At 46.7% G+C, this 19268-nt stretch overlaps 1 long non-coding RNA gene across 1 annotated transcript in view; it reads left to right on the forward strand.

Annotated features, from left to right (window-relative positions):
- The first annotated feature begins 15340 nt into the window (after nt 1-15340).
- Nucleotides 15341-19268, forward strand: part of LOC148686126 (uncharacterized) — a 32062-nt gene continuing 28134 nt past the window's right edge. The window contains exon 1 of the long non-coding RNA XR_015949275.1: nt 15341-15719. This is a non-coding gene — a long non-coding RNA (uncharacterized LOC148686126). The remainder of the gene's footprint in view (nt 15720-19268) is intronic.

Here is a 19268-nt window from a genome sequence, read left to right on the forward strand (position 1 = left end):
AAGCCCAGATTTGATTTTAGATTTAGCGTGCATAAAAGAAAACTTTAAAATTATAACCATCTTTATACTGTATAGGGCTGGCTAAAGCTACGTGATAATGGAGAACGGAGTGTTGTAGAATTAAGTGCTGAAGTAAGTGGCATTGCGCAAAATTCTGAGAGGGTGCAACCAGCCTGAGCCCCCACCCCCCACCCCACGCAGACGCCGGCTTCCACTAGGAGCCCGCGTCGGCAAAGGCGGGAGGGCAGCTCAGTCCCATCGTGAGCAGGCAGGGACAGAGGAGTCGGGCAAGGAGTGACGCCGGCACAGCACGGCGCTCCTCTCCACGGACATCGGGGGGATTCAACCTGCGCGGGCAGGCAGGCAGGCGGCGCGGCGGGGCCCATTACACCATAGCTGCCGAATGCTTCATGGGAGGGAGGGGGTGGATGGTAGTAGTTTAAGGGGGGCAAACGTGCCTGCTTGCTTGAAAAGTTTACAGGTTTTTTGTCCTTGGTGGCCAAAGGAAAAAAGCTCTCCTGTGGGATAAGTTTAAACTGGGATTAATTAGCCTATTAATTACTACTAAATAATTAATTGTTGTCCTTTATGCGGCACATAATCAGGGTTCACACCCAGAAGTGGATTAGCTGTTGTTCTGTCAACATCGATTTTCTTTTCTCTTGGAAGCTGACTTCATAAACTTGCCTTAAACTAATTTTAAAATCAGGGCATGGATGGAGGTTAATGAAGATGGCAGTCTTCAGAGTGATAAATTGTTATTTTATGTGTTTATAATATGAGTAACAGCGGCGGGTTATAGATGTTTATGGGAAGTAGGAACAACAGACGTGCTCCATAAAAAATGGCGCAATTAGCTGTTTCCTGTGTCAGGAAGTTATGGATGCGTAGTCTGGTAGGTGCTCCTCAGGCCGTGCCACCTCCACCTCCCCTCCTCCCCTCCGGTCAAAAACGTCCCACCAAGGATGTTCTAGCACTCCGACTGGGATTTGGACAGCTGTGCGTCCCTAAGCGCTGGTTTGGCTCTGCCGAGGACGACCCTAGCCTTCTGGACCACGTGCCCGCAGAGTCCGCAGCCAGAAAAGTCCACGTAGTAGCAGGCGGCGTGTGACAATGGCCCTGCTTTTAGGCACCCGATTATACCGCTTAGCTGTGAGAAGCACTTGAGAGGACAGCAGCCGCGCTTTCCTTCGTTTTCAAAGCTGAAAGATGAGACATCTGTGCGTGCGCTAAAAGGCGCTCTGGGAAAAGCCGACGCCACTTTTGAGAGACGCTCTCCATCTCGCCCGAGGAGGTGGCTCTGCTCCGCAGCCGGTTTGTGCCCGGTTTCCGTTAGCGAGCGCCTGCCGTTCCCATTCATTACTGGGGAAGGAAGCGCGGTAGGGTTATTAAATGACGACAGGGTGCAGCTGCCAGAGGAGTCCTGCGTCTGAGCGAAAATTAGTGACGGTGCTAGTTCCCCTATGGCCAGAATTCTGCTGGGACCCGGCCAGGGCATGCTCTGCCAGGGGAAGGCAGAACAGAAGAAAGGAACAAGAGAGGATTTCACGCCTGGGAAGTACCAGGCGGGCCGCCCCCGCCCCAAGCAGACACCGGGGGTCCGAGAGGCCTGCACATTCAAATCCCCCTGCCTCAGTTTGAGCCAGGGCTCATCGAAGAAGCAGCCTACGTCCGAGGCCAGGCCAGCGCCGGACTAGGTGAAGCCGTAGGAGAGCGCGCACGTGGAGCATGTGCAGAGTGCAGTCTTCCCCTAACTCACCGGGATTAAAGGGTTCTTATGTCAAAAGGTGTGACCTCCAGGCAGGCCTGAGCTCCCGACCCCCTCAGTTAGGAATTAAGTTCTGCTTGATTTTGCGCCTTTCGCCTTCTTGCAGCACCTTTGCTCACTGCCAGGACATTCTTGGGTGAGCATGTTTTATTTATGTATGCAGGTATTTATGTATTTGACCCTAATAAAGATTTGGTTTGGTTTTCGAGTGAGTGCCAGAGTGCCAACTTGAATAAAATTTTGTGGACGCCCAGGTAAGCCCTGCCCTGCATAATCGATCACAGGCACATGCACACTATTTGAATGACAATGCCCATCAACTTTGAGGAGGGACAGCCCCTTCAAATATATTTTTGGGGGATCAAGGGATCTCGGCTCCTAGGAGTTGACTCTTGTGGGTGAGGGGCTCGGAGAGGGAATTTCAATCAACTTCATAAACTCAATGTTTCAAGATTTTTAATGGTATAATTATTGCTTCTTAGTGAGCGGCAGCGTTGAGTTTTACTGCCTCCACGCTTTTCCTTATGTCCTCAGAAGGAAAAGGACCTGAGCATTTGGGATGGTGCCCTTTTGCCTCCTCTTCGCCAATGGCTGCAGAGCTGCTTCTTGCAGTTTAGGACAACCCCCCCCCAACACATCGCTTACTGAAGCTAAACAACTAAACGTGCTTTGTAGAGCCCAAGTGTAGATCAGAGCAAACAATAATTGTATTTTTAATAAAGGAACAAGAGAAAAGCAAAAATATATCCACTTTGGGTGTGTGTGTAGGCGTGGATCGGAAGAGTAAGTTAAAAAAAGAAAGATTTCCTTGCATTTGTGTGGGGTAGCGGGGAGAGAAATGCCCTTGCAAAGCCTGGAGTCCATCTTTCTTTTAAATCTTTGAATTGGATCTGTGCTGGCGTCTGAAAGCAACAGCCCATCGATCAAGCCAAAGCACTTCACTGTGACTCACTAGGGGCCTACTTCCGAGGCACCTTACAACCCGATTGCAACCCGATCTTGTAGTCAGCCCGATATTAAACAGACAGAATGGCAATTGCAAAACGGAGGATCTGCGGAGGGAGACTTATTCAGCGACTCTCCTCTCCGCCCACCCCCTCTTTCTTTGCCCACTTGGAGAGAACGTGGGTTGCCCATCACGCAGGATAAGTCCCCCGACTTGCTGAGGCAATGGGGCCTCGACGCCGGGAGTATCTCGCAGCTCTAGCAGTGACTCGCCGACCGGCGGACGCGCGTGAACAACCTGTTTTTGTTTTAGTAACAGGGAACAACGTGCGCGCGCGTGTGAGAGAGAAGAAGGCAGCGCACGAGCAAGCCCTTTAACCCACCTTGCGAGCAACAAGAAGAGTTTCACTCATGCCGCAGCGCTTTGCTTGGCGTAACCTCTTTTGCACCCAGTCAGTTCCAAGAAGACTCTTCCTCCGCCTTTTGCGCAATTCTTCCTCCTATAGTGTGTCCTCATTTGCCTTTTGCGTTTGGAGGGTGGTGCAGTTAGGAAACTCTCTCGGGTTTACTGAACTTAGGGACGGGTGGAGCGGGGTCTCTTTAGATGGCAACGTGCAGTACCCATCTTACTTCGAAAGTCGGGCTGGGCGGAGAACCTGGAGTCCGGCTGGGCCTGGGATTGCAGGATTCGAATCCCCACTCAGCCCTGAAGCTCGCTGGGGGACCTTGGGCCAGACACCATCTCTTAGCCTAATCTACCTCGCAGGGTTGTTGTGAGGATGAAATTGGGATGATGAGAACCATGTACACCAACACCACACTGAGATCCTTGGAATATAAGAGTGGTATATAAATGTAATAAATAATAATAAGCAAAGCGCAAGCTGCCCCCAAGACCGTTGCAGCCCCCTAGCTCCCCTCTCCACCGCGTGCCCTTCGCTTGGGGCGCAACTCCACATCTTCCCCAGCCCTACCCGCTCCCCCCGTCTCTCTCTGTGCCCTCGGCTTGATCTTTCTCCCGGCCCGCAAGAGCGCTGGGCGGGGGCGACTCGCGCCTTCCTCGGGCCGGTGTCGCAAGAGGGCGGGCGCTCTCCTCCTCCTTCGCGCAGCCATTTTTCATATTGGGGCGACTTAATAACACGCCGGGCTGGCAGCCCTCCCGCCCGGGGCCACGCGAGGAAGAAGCGCCTAGCAGCGCAGTCAGCCAGAGCGCAAAGGGCGACGCTCCGCGACGCTCCCGCGCAGCCTGGCGGCCGCTGTGACCTCCACCAAGCCCGCCGGGTTCGTGCGCAGACTCCGAGCCGAGGGCGGGCCCGGGAGCCACTCGCAGTTTCGCTCCACCCCGCCGTCCTCATGCCACCCTTCAGCCGCCGAGGTGTTGCAGCACCAGCCGCGGCGAGAAGGAGGAGCCAGGGCGGGGAGCGACGCCTACGGAGCGCAACCAGAAAAAGCCCCGGGGAGGCCGACTGGGCGCACCTTGCCAAAAGTCCGGCGCCCAGAAGAGGCGCGCGCTTGCGGCGGGGCAGCCCAGGTCGGCGGGCGAGGAGCCGCTGGTCCGAAAGGGGCTTTCGAGAGAGGCGAACTACTGCGCCCTCGCCCTTCCTGCCTCCCCCCCCCCCCTTATCACAAATCTTCCCACAGAAAGTGGAAAGTTTACCGAAGGGATGAACGGGAGTGTGTGGTGTTTTCCTCGCAATATTTACCTTTTGATTAGCTAGTGGAGGTTATATTTGGTTAAAGCCAACCGATTTTCTCGGTGGTGGTTTTAATCTCCCGGGGGCGGGTGGGACATTGCCCAACTTGGTCTGACGTAAACTGACGTCTGAATAACCCTAGGCAGAGACGGATTTAAAGTGGCACATTCAATGTATGCAATAAAATTACACGATCTTGTCATGATGAAACTTCAAACACGTGCTTTTATATGCAAATATTAAAGCAGGTTTGACTACCACGAACTCGCTTGCTAGTAATAATTTAATGTAGTTATAATTTAGAGCGAATGAAATAAAGTTTACAAGGAAGAAGTTCTTTTCACCATTAATAACAGGAAGGTTTTCTAATGTGCAGACAAGATTTTTACAGCTGACGATACTTTCGTGGTTTTGCCCGTTTGATCACAGTGTGTTTGGGAGGGGGGATATAATATTTGCCTAAAGATAGAGCGTAAAATAACCAAAGAACCAGTTATCTTGTGCACGAGCTCAATATTTATGGTTAAGCACACTAATCTTAGTACTGAATTGTTTATTAGATTTTAGTACTGAGCTGCCAGAATCTTTCAACACTATGAAAGGTCTAGCACTTAAAAAACAGTAATATAGCAAATGCTTTTAAGCAGGCTTAACTGACATGCAGAAATGTTGTTATAAACCTTCAGTAAGTGGAAGAGGCAAGCCTATCACACCTAAATTAAGCCAAAGGTTAAGCCCTTAATCCTAAACGCATCTATTTAAGAAGCAAGTTCCACTCAACTCATGTGGATTTACTTCCAAGTAAAGTATGTTTGGGATCAAGTGGAAAGCCGCTTACATCAGAAGACACTTAAGTGGGGTTTGGACCGAGTTGTTAAAGCAGCAGTAACTATAACTGCGAATGTAATATAATTGGGGGGGGGAAATCTTTTTAAAAAGCTCAAAGAGTTAAGGCAACTTTCAAAAGACAAAAATATAATTAAGAACAACCAAAAATGTTTAATTTATATATAAATTAACTTAAATAAAACATTTAAATCACAAACCTGGGGCAGTTTCGGTGTCTTAATATTGCTGGTTAAATTACAGAGTCCTTTTCCTTGCCTCCTTTAATTTTTTCCCGTCTTCAAAGTGAATAAAATTAAAAGACAGGTCTTTAACTCACTCCCACTTCAATATGTCTCTTGCTTGTTATAGTTTGCTTCATAATCCGTGACAATGTCCATTTCTGGTTAGGTATGTGCCAAATCAGTGGTTAACAAACTACCCAGTTAGTCTGCAATGTGAGTCTCACACCTCAGTTCTAAGCACGCCTTACTTGGAATTAAATTACTTTTACCTAGTTCTACGATCCCAAGTCATGTTTGTGATTAATTCAGAATTGGAATACTGATTCCCTCCCAGCTGGTCAGATAAAACCTGCTTAAACCGCGGTCCTAACACCTGGATGCCGGTCTGGTTGAAACCAATGGGGTTGTGTAATGAGTGGAAAGGAAACTTTATTAGGCTAGAAAGTCGCAGAGAGGAGTCATTGTTCATCTGGCTCCATGGCTGCTCCATAACTGGGCCCATTGCTCCGCCCAGCCAGCTGCATTTCTGCGCAGTCCAAGTAGACCGCTCTAGCTCTGAGGGCTAGGATGATCTTGGGACTAAGATCATGTCGCGCTCACAAGGGAATTCGGGGATAACGTGCAGGATGGGCAGGGAATGTTGTGCAGGAGGACATGTGTCCAGGAACGCGGGTGGCATATGCACAGTAGGGGCGAGAACTATGGAATAAGAAATTTAAAAATCGGAGTGGGGTGGCAGGTGCCCATCGCAATAGCTGTGACTGTACACCTGTCTATGGAGTGCAATCTATGGTCTATGGACTGCACACCTGTCTATGGAGTGCAGGTAACCTGCTGGGAAATCGGGTCGTTTTAGTGTCCTGCCAAACGATGAGGGATAATCTTGTTGACAGAGGCTTCTCTGGTTTGCAGGCTTTCTGATCCGTCGAAAGATTTTTTTTTCATACTTGGCAAAATAATAAAGGCAGCCTTGCCAAGTGTACAGGCGTACAGCGGTCAAGTCACCACTTGGCAAACGGTCGTCTGAATTCACTCCTAGATTGCAGTTCGGGTCAACCCAGGGATATTGAAATCTGTGACACAGTCTAACCACCGTGGACTCCCAAGAGATGCTCGAATCACACAGCTGCACACTTTAGCAACACGGATTTCTAAAAGCAGGCGCGCCTTTGTCCTCTTTGGATTGTGCCCAGGAGATCCCGCGCCAGGCAGGGAGCAATAACGGAAACGGCGCGCGTTGCCTCACCGCTACCGCAAGGCGTCAGGTAGTAGTAGCAGCGAGTAATCCGCAGAGAGGGAAAGGAAAGATTGCAGGAGCACTGGAGCAGGGCTATTTCCGGGATCGCCCCAGAGTGCCCAGCAGAAAGCACATATGCCACCCAGCAGGGTTGGGGCTAGGACTTGGGAGGGCAGGGTTCAAATCCCCGCTGAGGCACGAAGCTCACTGGGTGACTAGTCACCATCTCCCAGCCTAACGTACCTCACAGGGTTGTTGTGGGGATTAACCGAGGAAGGAAAGGTGGGATATCGATGCCATCAATAAAATAAACACAGATTTTAGGAAGAAACTGTGAGTGCTTCACTGCGCTCAGTCTTGTCTGCACCAACTGACAGAGGTTCTCCCAAATCCCAGAGGCGGGGGACACCACTCCCCGGCCCCACCCGGCGATGGTGCGGGCTGAGTTTGGCCCCTTCTGCGTGCAAAGCAGATGCTCTTATCGCTGAACTCCAGTCCGTCTCAATTCAACAGAGGAAGCTGCCCTACAGGGCCGTCGATGTATCCTGCGTCATTCAGCAATAATGTCCACACCAGGCATCCCCAAACTGTGGCCCTCCAGATGTTTTGGCCTACAACTCCCATGATCCCTAGCTAGCAGGACCAGTGGTTGGGGAAGATGGGAACTGTAGTCTAAAACATCTGGAGGGCCGAAGTTTGGGGGTGCCTGGTCTACACTAACAGGCAGCGGGTTCCTCTCCAGGATCTTGGGCAGTGCGCTGGGGAAACAGCGGGTTGAACCTTGGAGCGCCACCCGGGCTCGCCCTTGGAGGAATTTTGCTCGGGATGGGAATTTTACCTTGGAACGATGCAGGAAAGGTTACAGCGTTCAGGTGGTTGTGAAGCCGACGCGATGAATTTTTGAAGAGGCACCGGGAAGATAACGGAAGGATTTAGATGGCGGTTTGGGTCTTTTAACTTTTGCTCTCCTGCTATATAACTAGTAGTGCAAGTCTATACATGTCTCCTTGGAGGTAAGCCCCTTGGAATTCAAAGGGACTTACACCCGGGTAAGTGTTTAGGATTGCAGTTTTAACGTGTAGGGTAGCTGTCGGCAATTCGGAAGCTATATACTGTACGTGGAAAAAAACCCTGTTTAAATGCAAGTGAAGAATATTTGTATTTGCTGTAGGCAGACATTCACAGAATTGTAGCGTTGGAAGAGACACCGAGGGTCATCTAGTCCAACCCCCTGCAATCAGGAATTTCAACTAAAGCATCCTTCTGCTTAAAAACCTCCACTTTCTGAGGGAGTCTGTTCCACTGTGGAACAGCTTTTTCTGTCATAAAGTTATTCCTGATGTTTAGTCGGAATCTGTAGCAGTGATTTTAGATTGATGCTGGCAAACCGCATCAGATAAAAGCTAGCTATCAAAAACCTCAGCTATTAAACACAACGTACAGTGCTGGCAAACCTTCCTGTACGTCAGTATGCACAAACACGCATCCACAAGTTAGGTCAGGGGACATTAGAGGGCAGCAGGTCACTACTGGGCTGGCCAGAGTTGGGAGGATCCTGATGGAACCGGCTAGAGCAGGTTAGAACAGGGGAGGCTCGTCCAAGCCTGAAGGGTCAGACCCAGGTTAGGAAGAAGACAATGGGAAAATGGCAGAGTGGTGGAAAAACTCCAAGGATCACAAGATTGAGAGGAGGGGGATGTTTAAGGAGTAGGCATGTGACAGGGCGAGGTCTGAGAAGTATGTGAGGACCAGGCACTTCCTCTATGGCGGAGTTTTGGGGTGTTGGCAGGATGTGACCTATGCAAGGACATCACCTCTTTTGGAGTTGACCACTTGTCATTGGATGAAGGATGCACCTCTAGTTAATCATTGACAGTTCTGAAACTTTACAATAAAAGGGGGTGCCTGCTTTCATTCTGGGCGACCTTCCGATCCACATTCTGTCTCCTGCTGTGTTCTTTATCCCGTGCTCCCCACATCTGGTGACCCCGACGTGATAACGATCTGGCAATCATCCCTTCTCATAAGACTGGAACAGTCTTTGGGCCCTCAGCATTCGTGCTTCTCGTGAGTATGGGATTATCAGTGTCAACTCCAATTAGGCATGCAAAAGAGTTGAGTCAGGTTTCGAAGAGTTTTAATCAGGCAGAAACTGCACCTTTGCAGGAATTAGTTCAGGAGAATTGGTTACAATGTCCGTGGTATAGTGAAAAGGCATCTCTGGATTTACATGTCTGGGAGAAAATAGGGAAGCAACTGCTTTCCCCGCCACGTGCACCCGTTGCGTTAATCGCAATCTGGAAGAAGTGTCGAGATGCTATTGAAATGATGGGGGTTCAAGGGAATTTATACAAGGCGCCACCTCAATCTGAATTTCAGCTCTCGGGGGAGTTTCCTGACCTCCCGTCAGCTTCAAAGGCGATGGCTCCGTCATTGTCTTTGCAAGCTCACAACCTGTCTGTCGCCTCTTCCTTGCCCCATGAAAAGGCTGGGAGGAAGGCTTTCAGAATGGGTTTCTTAAAGGGACAGGTGAAGGGAATGCTAGCTGGGGAGGAATTAGAGGCAGGGCTGCTTTTGCTGCCACTTTGTTTTTGCTTCTTTCTCCTCCTCTTGCTCTACCATTCTCTCTCCTGCTGCCACCATTTGCTGCCCTCTGGATGGCTTGGTCACGGAAAGCAGTGTAGCGGGGATGGTGGAGCTGGACTGTTTTTTGATGGCTTTCTTTTCATCCTCCTTGTGTCCCTGATGGGTTTGTTTTTTGCTATTGCCACTGCTGTGGGTCTCACATGGCTTCTGCTTCTTCTTCTCCTGCTGCTGCTGCTTGTGCCTTTCGCTTTGGCGGGAGCAGCAGAACCCTCCGCCACCTCAACAACCGGCGGTGCAGGGGGCCAGTGCTGGCCTCCCTCCTCCTCCTCCTGCAGCATGCAAAGACGTAGAGAGGTGGTGGATGTGGACACACTGTTTTAGGTCCTGAAAGTGGGACTTTTACATCTATTCCATTTTAATTATTTATAATGGAATTGGACCCACAAGGACAAAAATAGGAAGTTACAGTACAATTCATGAGTAGCATACACTTTTATGGACATGGGTTTCTTGCATCCTGTTCAACCACTGAGAAAGCAGATTTAATAATGTGTTTATACACTGTAGGTCAGTTCTCTGAGCCGGAGTTCAGTATATTTTTGGGAACTGTTCCTCATGGCTATAGAGATTCAGCTTCCACTTGCATGGCTGGGGCAATGCTTGCTCTGGGGTTAACATGGTTATCAGTTTCATATTTGGTTATCCCCCCACAGTAATTTTCAGAGTCCATTTAATGCGCTGGTTCTTGTGATTGAATGGTTTATGGTAACAGCCCTTTGATAACTACCGTAGTACAGAAAATGGAGGCGCACAGTAAATCCTAGTAGCCTCCTTTCCTTGCCTAAGCTGTTGTGTGTCATCTTCCTTGCAGCTGCTGTAATGCTTCTGCTGCCTGTTTCTCTCCACGCTCTCAATGGAGCTGGGGTGCAAGCTCAGGCAACACCTTTTTGCAGTCAGACACCTCAATTAGTTGTCTGATTCTTTCAACTCTCTGATTTGAAAGTGATGCAGATTTCCACAGGTTTTAGTTGTTGTTTTTATTATAAATTATTTCCCTTCATTTTCAAATGCATGGTTGCCCTATACCCATTTATGTATTAATAGTTTTAGATTTGGTTAAAGAATGGGGAATGCTGGAAAACTCATTGTTTACATTTGTTTTCAAGAACCACCCAATTCATTGCCAGTAGCCCAACTCCAGAGGATTTCACTGCTTGCATTAAAATGAGTCTTCAATTGTAGAATTGGTAGCTGATTTTTGCTGTGTACTTTATTTCCCATTTATAGGTATGAGCATGGGAGTCTTAATTCTATTCTATGTAGTCTAGTTAAATCTGATTTCTATGTGTAAGAAATTTACTTCTGGTTGCTCTTCATAGAATTTTTCCTTTTCAGACTCTGGCTAAAATTCATTTTCAGAAGAATACTGTATTTGTTAAATTCATGTTTTTCCCCTCCAAAATTTAATTCTTTCTTTTAGCACTGGGTGAGCTGGGTGAATATCTGGAGAGGTGTTTAATTCCTACTTCTCTGTGTGTGAGAGTTGGCTCATTGTTTTCCTTTCACAGATTTGTCCTCTGCACATGCTCAAGCAAGCACCAATTAACTGTGATTTTTTCTCTGAAGGACGTTCCAGGAACAAGCTTGTTTGATTAATAATATTCCTTACTTACAGGAGTCATTGTCTCTTGATTTAAAGTATTTTCATCTCATGAAGGCAGGAGATTTCTGTTTCAGTTTCTCCTTTGGATAATTTCTGGAGATTCCTTTCCCAATAGTACAGCATTAGAGTTTTATTTTTCTCTTAAATGTTAGATTCTTGGACCTTTTTGTGATTTTTTGAACCTCCTTGTAAGAATAAATAAAAAATCCCTTGATAACCTCAAACAGAATGCAAAATGGTTATATTTGGCTAGATTTGGTTTACACATATGCTCACTTCCTTTTAAAATCCAGGAGTGAACCATCAAAATTAAATTACCTTTTAATTGGCAGCTGATTTTTTAGGTTTGTGTCTCATTTGCAGGTTTGGAGAGGCAAACCTTGCTTTAAATCAATCCACATTTGGTTACATATTTTCTCTCCATGCTAACTTTTATTGTTCTTTTTAAAGGGTTCAGTGCAAATCATTACCCTTTGTTTATTTTCTTCTTCAGAGATCTCCAGTGATGTGTTAATAATGTTTAGCTACCCATAGAGGTTGATATCTCTTGATGCAAAGTTTTGATAGATCTAGATTTAGTTAATGTTATTCTTCTTCTAAAGAATGAGAGAGAATGGTCAGTCTCTCCATGTCATTGCAAACGTCTTTTCAGATCAACATTTGCTTACCTTTATGCAGGATATTACAATTATTGCAGTTCCACACATGTCAGCTTTCAAACAAAAATAAAAAAGGAGGAATACCTATAGGATTGTATGGTGATGGTTAAAGTATTATTAAATTAGATTAGATTAAATTAAAATCATTTAATTACTTAATTATTCTTAAATATTATTTCAAATTTATTTCAAATCATTTGTCCACACCTGTAGATGACCACTTTGGCCAAAGGACAAGTTATCCTCAGCCAATGGTCAGCTATACACTTTTGCCTAATCTGTCTTGGGTAGGACCCGCCCCTTTTTTGACATGGGGGTGTGGCTACGCAAGTGTGCTTTCTCCAGCAGGAAATTGAATTTGGCTTCCAGTGTTCGTCTGTGAAAAAATGGCCCAGGGTTGGAGACACCGAATCCACTGCCGGACTTCGCAGTGCTCCGGATCCAGGACTCACCGCAGAGAGACCGCGACTGGATTCCTCTACAGTATCATAGGGTCATGTGGAGACAGGAGCCCTGTCATCTCAAGCTGTCATTTCACTGAGAGCACATAACATGGACCTTACACCAGAAAACCATTTACTTGCAGTATTTTCCTGCCTCACTGCAAATTCTGTGAGGCCAATAGACCACAGTTATGCTTGTTTCCAGTAAGTGGACAAAAGACTCTGACCTAAAAGTTTTGAAGCAAGTACCTTCCCTTCATTAAGGGATGTAGTTTATCCAGTTCAACATTTGAAAAGGACATTACACTTTGGAGCCCTCATCTTGAGAGATTGAGCATTCTTTTTGCACTACATTGCTATAGTTGGAATTGTTACAATGTCTTATTTATATTTTGTCACAAGGTTTACGATGTTGCAATGCACTGGTTACTTTTGACAGGTTGCACCCATAAAAGAGGAAAGCAACTGTCTGTGCACAAAAGTTGTTCTCATTCAGGTTTAAGAGTAATTCTGCCCTGCTCATACACTCTTCACATTTTAAGAAAAGAAAAGGTGGGATGTAGCAGTGATTTTAGATTGATGCTGGCAAACCGCATCAGATAAAAGCTAGCTATCAAAAACCTCAGCTATTAAACACAACGTACAGTGCTGGCAAACCTTCCTGTACGTCAGTATGCACAAACACGCATCCACAAGTTAGGTCAGGGGACATTAGAGGGCAGCAGGTCACTACTGGGCTGGCCAGAGTTGGGAGGATCCTGATGGAACCGGCTAGAGCAGGTTAGAACAGGGGAGGCTCGTCCAAGCCTGAAGGGTCAGACCCAGGTTAGGAAGAAGACAATGGGAAAATGGCAGAGTGGTGGAAAAACTCCAAGGATCACAAGATTGAGAGGAGGGGGATGTTTAAGGAGTAGGCATGTGACAGGGCGAGGTCTGAGAAGTATGTGAGGACCAGGCACTTCCTCTATGGCGGAGTTTTGGGGTGTTGGCAGGATGTGACCTATGCAAGGACATCACCTCTTTTGGAGTTGACCACTTGTCATTGGATGAAGGATGCACCTCTAGTTAATCATTGACAGTTCTGAAACTTTACAATAAAAGGGGGTGCCTGCTTTCATTCTGGGCGACCTTCCGATCCACATTCTGTCTCCTGCTGTGTTCTTTATCCCGTGCTCCCCACAGGAATCTCCTTTCTTGTAACTTGAAGCCTTCGGTTCAGGTCTTTCCTCCAGAGCAGGAGAGGGCCTTGATCAATTTGAAGATGGCTGTTATATCTCCTCTCAGTCTCATGTTTTCTTCTAGGCTAAACATACCCAACACCCACTCCAATGTTCCACATAAGGCTTGGCTTCCAGACCCTTGATCACATTGTAAGAGTCACAGAGCTAGACTAAGATGAGAATCCCATGATGAGAATCCCAGGGAAAGTGATTGGTTGATTTGTTGGATGGTAATTATTTACTGTATAGTTAAAGCTATGGTTTCCCCAGTAGTGATGTATGGAAGTGAGAGCTGGACCATAAAGAAGGCTGATTGCCAAAGAATTGATGCTTTTGAATTATGGTGCTGGAGGAGACTCTTGAGAGTCCCATGGACTGCAAGAAGATCAAACCTATCCATTCTGAAGGAAATCAGCCCTGAGTGCTCACTGGAAGGACAGATCGTGAAGCTGAGGCTCCAATACTTTGGCCACCTCATGAGAAGAGAAGAATCCTAGGAAAAGACCCTAATGTTGGGAAAGATTGAGGGCACTAGGAGAAGGGGACGACAGAGGACAAGATGGTTGGACAGTGTTCTCGAAGCTACGAACATGAGTTTGACCAAACTGCGGGAGGCAGTGCAAGACAGGAGTGCCTGGCGTGCTATGGTCCATGGGGTCACGAAGAGTCAGACACGACTAAACGACTAAACAACAACAATTATTTACTGACTACAGGTAGGTATCCGTGTTGGTCCAACTTTGCTGCCACATACACCCGGACAACACCATTACTGGCCCCAACAACATCCAACATACCATCTCAGGACTATTTAATTGCTCATCTTCTAACATTGTGTATGCCATCAAATGCCAACAGTGCCCTTCAGCTCTCTATATTGGACAAACAGGCCAAACCCTACTCCAAAGGATAAATGGACACAAATCTGACATCAGGAATCACAAGACAGAGAAGCCAGTAGGAGAACACCTCAATCTCCCAGGACACTCTATACAAGGTCTCAAAGTAGCTGTTTTATTACAGAAAAATTTCAGAAAGAGACTGGAAAGAGAAGTTGCTGAATTGCAACTCATTACCAAACTTAAAACCATGAAGAGACCTGGTCTGAATAAAGACATCGGATTCTTATCTCATTATACACGATAAAGCTTTCTTTAGCCATCTCACCCCTTGCTTTTTCCTGCAAGACCAATTGCAGTCCTTAATAGTCGTCAACAGGTTTACCACTCCTATAAGCCAATCACCCATTCCCACCACCCTTCTGAGTATTACCCCTCCCCCCCGACTATACATAAGCGTCTGGTGACTTCTGTTTCAGTGTATCTGAAGAAGTGTGCATGTACACGAAAGCTTATACCTATGACAAACTTAGTTGGTCTCTAAGGTGACTGAAAGGGTTTTTTTTATTTTTTTGTTTCAATTATTTACCGAGTGACTCAATTACACGCGCAGCTAAACGTGCGAATTGTCTCCAACGAAAAACATTGCGCAGGCAGACTCTAGTTAAGACCGCCAAGAAGGTTGCGGGAAACGATCCTCCAGCTCACCGGCCGGCGAGATTACTCGCACCAACTAGATCGACAACAACATGCCTGTCACAAATCAGACAATTATATTAGGAAAAATCCCTGAAATTTGCGTGTACCCGTGTGTGACAGGGGACTGTTTCCGAGAGGCGGAGGGAGGTAAGAATATTCACCCCGACTCTGGACTAGGGCAGTGCCATTAAACTCCAGAGCTAGGCTTGCCAAGTATTTCATTTTGCAGTCTGGGATCTCCTGTGCCTTTAAACAATTGCGCGGTAGCAAGCGCAAAGATGCTCCCATCACTGCACCTGTGAAAGTTTCACCGGTGCTGCGCCCGAGCGCTTTCCGCGCCTCTGCTCAAGGCACCGGCACTCACTGCCTAGGAAAAAGTTGGCCAGTTTACTGGAAGTTGATTGGTTGGGGGGCGGGAGGAAGTACGGGCGGTGTCAGCAGCTCCCAGGTGCTCACTGGCTCTTTCCTTCCTCCCAACTGCGCCTTTTACGCACCGTGTTCAAGCACAGCGCTTGGCAAATGGAAACGGCGCTGAAGGAGGGCGCCCTCTACAGCTTTCTCAAGGCATAGCCTGGGTCTTCGGGGGCCCAAAGCACCTCGAGGCCCCGCTACGCAAGGCGTGGTGGTGTCTTTATTATGTGCTTAAGTGTCCTTCCCTAGACTGGGGGGGGGGACTACGCGGAGGTGCAGCACCAAGCGCGGTGAGGGTTCAAGGGCCTTCTCTCGACTTTCGGCTCCAGGTCCAATTCAGTCCCTTAGAGAGAGGGAGAGAAACAGCCTCCTTTCTTGCGGAAGAAAGGCCGCTTTTGCTGGCTTAACCTAGAAGGACAGAGGAAGCAGCCGCTTGTGACTGGTGTGATAACAGCAGCTTTGAGACCCCGCCTCTCCCCTCCCTGGTAAGTGAGTTTTTCCTCCTGCGGGTCTTTCTGTCTGTCTTTCTTTCTACACCGAGGGTTTAAGACTTGTCCAAGAGCAGTTACTGAGGTTATGTGGGGAGCTGGAACCTGCTACTTGGCTGACTAAGTTGCCTGCTTAGAAATCATAGAATCATAGTTGGAAGAGACCACAAGGGCCATCCAGTCCAACCCCCTGCCAAGCAGGAAACACCATCAAAGCATTCCTGACAGATGGCTGTCAAGCCTCTGCTTAAAGACCTCCAAAGAAGGGGACTCATTGGCAGCAAACTCCACTGTCAAACAGCTCTTACTGTCAGGAAGTTCTTCCTAAATCCTGGGTCTGGATCCTGCAAAGCAAGTGTGCTTCCAGACAGAGGCTGGTTCTGGAATCCATGCTACTCATGCTCCCTAGTCTTTTGCAGTTGTCCACATGACATCTTTAAAATGCCAGCCTGTACATAATCTTCTTCATCATCACACCCTCATCATCCTCATCATTATTAACAATTAATCTGGATTTCCTTTTACAACAGAAAAACCTGCTGAGTGACAATAACCTGCTGTACATCTGCAGGAACTGCTGGTCATCAGCACACTTTTTAAAATTGGTGTGCAGTTTGTCATGTGGCTTGGTGACATTTAAGAGGGTGGTCTGTATCATCCCACTCTACTTCTCATTGCTTCTCACCTGAGCACAACCTAGCCATTTTGGTTCTTGTGGTCCAGTGGAGAACAGTCTGCTTATTTATATAGATTTCCACCTGCTGAAGGCAAGTTAGAATTTTAGAAGCCTCATTCAGAGCAGAAATTGAACCAAGAGCTCAACACGTGTGGTGGATCACCTTGGAGGGTGTACCTTGGGGGAATTTTATTATTATTATTATTATTATTATTATTATTATTATTATTACAGTAATAATAGTAATGAGGTATTGTGCAAGACTGCTTTATCATAATTTCAGTATAGCTACTTATCAGTCTTGCACAAGATCTCCGAATTATCCTACGCAAAGGAAAATGTGCTGTTAAATTTTAAAATTTTGTACAACTGGTTTTCGGAGAGTCAGAAGAAGCCTGGGAACATCATGGTGGGGAGAGGAGATTGGGCGTCATTGCAGCTGGCAAGCCAAAATGCTAACCCTGAAGGAACAATTGCCTTAGCTAGGACGTTGGATTCCTCCACCCAGAACTATGGTGCCCTTTCAGTGCTGTTTGGACTCCAATGCTCAATCGGTCCCAGCAAAGTACAGCCAGTGGTCAGGGATGATGTGTGTTGTAGTTTAGCATCATGAATCGGAAAGAAGAAGACTCAGATTTGCAAAAGCATACACCATAATAAATGTCAAAACAAAATAAAAAATAAAAAAAAATTCCTTCCAGTAGCAACTTAGAGACCAACTAAGTTTGTCATTGGTATGAGCTTTTGTGTGCATGCACACTTCTTCAGATACACTGAAACAGAAGTCACCAGATCCCCACATACAGTGAGAGGGTGGGAAGCGGCCGGACTGGTTATGGCTGCATTTGGTCTTACAGGAAGAATTTACGACTGTTTACGATTGGTCCCACAGGAAAAGCAAGGGGTGAGATGGTTAACGATAGCTTTATCATGTATAATGAGATAAGAACCCAATGACTTTATTTAGACCAGGTTTCTCCATCTTTGGTTTGGTGATAAATTGCAGTTTATCACCAAACTTAAAATGACGGAGAAACCGGGTCTAAATAACAGCTCGGGCGCTTCAGAACTCGCCTTCTGTTGCTACGGGGCTGTGGGTCTTCGCTATTTGATGCCCTGCCCCCGGTTGGGATTATTAAAGTAGTTCTCTGGGTTCTCTGGGTTCCCTACTCCAAAATTAGAAAATCCAAATAACAAAACACACACACAACCCCCCCTAAACACACAACAATGCCCAAATCATACAATACCCACCAAAATAAATGACAAACCCAAAAATAAAATTAAACAATAATAACTTCTGCTTCTCATGTTCTTATTTCAAAAAATAATAATCTAAATATATAAAAATGTTCACGATAGTGTGCAGAGGCCAATGTATGGCGATACAGGGGGGAGGGGAGAACACTCCCCGGGGAAAACAGAGGGAAGGGTGTCCTACCAAAACACAGGGATGAGCCAGGGGGTTGGAGGGAGGAGGGGCAGGATACGTCATGGATCGGGACAGGGTGGGGGGAATCACAGGGATGACCCACAGCAACGCGTGGCCGGGCCAGCTAGTTTCATAATAAATGTGTTATTCAACACGGTACACGGTAAGTAATGGGCTGCAGTCCCATTTGGACCTTCACTCAAATTCACTCCAGGACCAAAAGGCTTCTGTCTTGAATGTGAAATATGCAAGCCATTCCCTGCTGAAGAGTCAGATAACACACTGGCATATAAGCACACTGTGGATTCATTCGTTGACTTCAGTGCACTCAGAATTACTGGTACTTGCAACAGTTAATTTCCTCTTCCCCTTGCCCTACCTCCCAAACAATACTGCAGGAAGCCAGAATGCAATTCTGTCCTTCTTTCACCTCCATGTGGAGATGACATGGGAGAACACCAGAAGGTGAATTGAAGTTGTGTGGATAGAGTCAAAAATAAATTCTTTCTCTAATTCCTCAGAGTGATGGGAAAGGAAATTAAGAGGCTATTAGAGTTAATGTAGGTACACGCTAAAGTATGTATACTAGCTGTCTCTGCAGTCGCCTGAGTATATGTCTTAATAATGGGCTGCAGGGAAAATACAGTAAGTTTGCTTCTTTCCTTTTGAAATTCACAGTAAAATAGGTACAGTATTGTAACAGTGCCCAGGAGCACTGTGGTAATTTAAGGGTCTGTCAACATTTTCATAAAAAACTGACGGGTGTTTTTTGGTGGAGGGTTCCGTATTTCTGACTTGACTGTTTAAATTGTGCTTCAGGCAGATGGCATACAACTGTAATGTAGAGGAATAGATGTTTAAAAATATAAACATAGCAAGGTTTCAGGTAGTTCTGCAGCCCAGTTTTAGCCAGTTTAGTTCTACTGAAACTAAGAACCAAATCAGACTGTTTAAGAGCAGAAGGATCTTTTATTGCATCATTACCTCAACAAGTTCAATGACCCCACTTCCACATACACAAAGCACTTTGAGAGCAATCTGTTTTAAAATAACTGTGATGCTAGAACAGGGGTCAGCAACCTTTTCCAGCTGCGGGCCAGTCCACCATCCCTCAGACCATGTGATGGGCCGGACTATATTTTGGGGGGGGGGGGGGAAGAATGAATTCCTATGTCCCACTAATAACCCAGAGATGCATTTTAAATAAAAGCACACATTCTACTCATGTAAAAACATGCTGATTCCTGGACCGTTTAGAAGGCGATTGGGCCGCATCTGGCCCACGGGCCTTAGGTTGCCTACCCCTGTGCTAGAAGCTTGATTTGGGATCCTTCTTGCAACTTCTCTATTAGCTAAAGCAATAAAGCATTGCCTTTCCTTTTGAGGAGTGAGGCAGGGGTGTTCTGTTTTATACATTTGAAACTTCCAGTGCTAACTA

The sequence above is a fragment of the Zootoca vivipara genome, chromosome 3, assembly GCF_965207765.1.
Source record: "Zootoca vivipara chromosome 3, rZooViv2.hap1.1, whole genome shotgun sequence".
Classification (NCBI taxonomy): domain Eukaryota; kingdom Metazoa; phylum Chordata; class Lepidosauria; order Squamata; family Lacertidae; genus Zootoca; species Zootoca vivipara.